The sequence below is a fragment of the Parasteatoda tepidariorum genome, chromosome 6 (genome assembly GCF_043381705.1).
Source record: "Parasteatoda tepidariorum isolate YZ-2023 chromosome 6, CAS_Ptep_4.0, whole genome shotgun sequence".
Lineage (NCBI taxonomy): Eukaryota > Metazoa > Arthropoda > Arachnida > Araneae > Theridiidae > Parasteatoda > Parasteatoda tepidariorum.
In genome coordinates, this window is record NC_092209.1 from 19,139,957 (window position 1) to 19,143,096 (window position 3,140).

At 26.9% G+C, this 3,140-nt stretch overlaps 1 protein-coding gene across 1 annotated transcript in view; it reads right to left on the reverse strand.

The window, feature by feature from the left end:
• Positions 1–232, reverse strand: part of LOC107449652 (uncharacterized) — a 6,454-nt gene extending 6,222 nt beyond the window's left edge. Inside the window, exon 1 of the mRNA XM_016065249.3 lies at positions 112–232. The gene's annotated coding sequence lies outside the window, so the exon portion shown is untranslated. The remainder of the gene's footprint in view (positions 1–111) is intronic.
• Positions 233–3,140: the final 2,908 nt, after the last annotated feature.

The window sequence follows — 3,140 nt, forward strand, 5'->3', positions numbered from 1 at the left end:
AATTTTATGATATATATATATATATATATATATAGTGGAACCCGTTTAAAAGGTTTTCCCGTGTAAGAAGTTATTTCTTAAAAAAACCAAATATCATAATGTTAAATTTACCTTTATAAGAAGTTTTTTTCCTGTATAAAAAGTTTTAACTGGCTTTCATTTTTTTTTATTACATATTTCAAATGTTTTATCTAGCTTTAACTTTCTGTCACAAAACCAGTTAAGTAAACTATGCAAAATTAACAAAGACCACTGACCTTCCTGTCTCCACAGAAAAGGTGACTTATCAGAAACAGGTGTGAGCAAAGAAATTCAAACCCTTAGATGAACAATGAAACTGATAAGGATGTGGGAAATAGCTTGGTCATTGTGTCCATCTTAAGTGGAAAGCCTAATGACTCATGCACTACACTGCTGTCCCCACGCATTCAATGACTGACGTGAAAGATACATCTAAACATTTAGGAGCATTTCATTGGGAATTTTCTTAGTGTGAAGGTTCATTTTGATTTTATTTTAACTATCGCAGAAATTTTTTTTTTACTTTTGTTGAAAATGTCCTGTAATGAAAGGCATTAAACGTAAAGCATTATCTATTGAGGATAAAGTAAAAATTTTAAATGCTGATGACAGCTATTCTCAATTAACAAGGGTTCAAATATAATCAATTTAAATCTTCCAGTTACTACGTTAAATGGCATTATTATAAACTCTTCTTGTTCCGGTGCATCCCAGAAAATAAAAACAGATAAAAGAGGAAAATAATACGAGGATATTGAAGATGACGAGAATAGATATAATAGTAGGTACTAGATCTTTACAAGTCTTCTAACATTTGTCTCGGCCGAAATTCTATTTAAGTTGCATGTCTCGATTGATTAGTGACTCGAACTCTATTTTTATAAATAAACAATTTAAAAAAATTTGTAATCGAGTTAATAATAATGTATGTAATAATTGGTAATAGTTTTTTATAAGTCTTCTAAAATTTGTATCAGCCAAAATTTTAGTCAGGTTATATAATAGACTATTATTACGAACTCTATTTTTACAGATAAAAAATTTAAATAAATTTGTAATCGAGGTAATTAATAATAATATATGTAATAATTGGTAATAAATTTTTACAAGTCTTCTAAACCTTGTTTCGGCCAAATTTTATTCAAGTTGTATTAAAGACTATCGTTATGAACTCTATTTTTAAAGATAAACAATTTGAATAAATTTATAATCGGGATGATAATAATATATGTTGATAATATATGCAATGATATATAATAGATCTTTACAAGTCTTCTAAAATTTGCTCCGGCCAAAATTTTAGTCAGGTTATATGACAGACTATTGTTATGAAGTCTATTTTTACAGATAAAAAAATTTAAATAAATTTATAATAGAAGTACAATATTAATAGTTAGTGATAGTATATGCAATGATAGATAAATAGATCCGCACAAGACTTTTAAAATTTGTCTTAGGCAAAATTCTAGTTAGGTTGTATTACAGACTATTGTTATGAATTCAATTTATAAAGATAAACTTTAAATAAATTTATAATCGGGATAATAATAATATATGTTGTTAATAGATGTAATAATAGACAATAGATCTTTAAAAGTTATGATATTAGTGAATGATTATTAGCTTTAAAATCATTTTTATTCTTAAAAACAAAAAGAAAGAAATTTTAGAACTATGAAGATAACAAAGATATTGGATTTGAACCTATTGTAGAATAATTTGTATGATTTTCATATAATTACATTGAATCTCTCTCCAATGTTTTCTATGTTTATAAATCTATGTTCGTATAAGAAGCAAGAATCTGGGCTTTATATTGCGTCATATAAAAGAGTTGCTCCCGTCAAGTAACATTTTTTCTCTTTCTCACTCTGGTTGAACGTAGAAGTAATAAAGCGCACTGCTCAAAACAAAAAAGAACTGAATTTTTAATAGTTAGTCGATTTTTAGAATTTCATGTAGCTGTTGAGCTTTAAAATTGTAAACACTTTCTTTTCTTTTATTAAATACTTTAAATATTCTTAGATTTGACTGTTGAATTAGAATTGTTTGATGACTCTTAATAGAATTTTTAGAATTATTTTGATCACTTCTTAATAAAATTGATTTGAATTAGATTTTATAGATGAGCCACCGTTAAAATTTTGGTGCATTCCGCCGGGAGGCAACATTCTTGTTGTTATAGATTGTTTCGATTTCGGATTGATCAGGAAGTGTAAAGAAAAGAAAGATAGGAAGATTTGATAATTTGATCTATATGAAGATTTAGATAATTTGATGCTTCAAATTTAAAGTATTTGTTAGTTGTTTTGTTTTGATTGAGTGATGCAGTATTTGTTTACATATTTACTAAATATTGAAGCATCATACAAATTATAAATTTGATTATAGTGTTGATAAGAATTTTTAAAATATGGAAAAATTAACGAAGCAAAGAAAAATTAGAGGCGTTTTGCGTTCTAGCATAACAAAATATATTAACAAACTAGAACAAGAATTTGATGAAATAAATACTGAACTAGAACAACACTTAGATTTTTTGACTAGTAGATTAAAACAAATAAATGATTTAGATAATAAACTATACAGTCTCTAATTGTAGATGAAAATGATTTCGACGCAGAAATTGAATCTGCAATGGAATATGGTCAGAAAATTATTTTACGGAATTCGAAACTTTCTTCTAAGATAAAATCCTTTCTTCGTAATGCAACTGCTAATAATTATGATAGGGTAAATTGAATTCAGGCACAAGAACATTCCAACAATACTATAGCCACAGAAGTTTTGAATCGGAAAATAAACAATAATGTTAAGCTTCCTAAACTATCGATAGAAAAATATTATGGAGATCCGTGTGTTTGGATAGAATTCTGGAATCAATTTCAAAGTACAATTGGGTATAATATAAAAAAAGCACAACTACTTCCACTTAGTAGGAATAACATTTACCATGACGCAATGCTAAATTCTATGCCACTATCCACATAAATGCCACTATCCACATAAATCAATTATTAATCAAAAATCGAATATCAATTACTTTTCTTTATAATGCAATAAAATCTGGCGAGCAGCTATTTAAACGATCAAACACTTCGTTTGTTTATTTGTGGCTT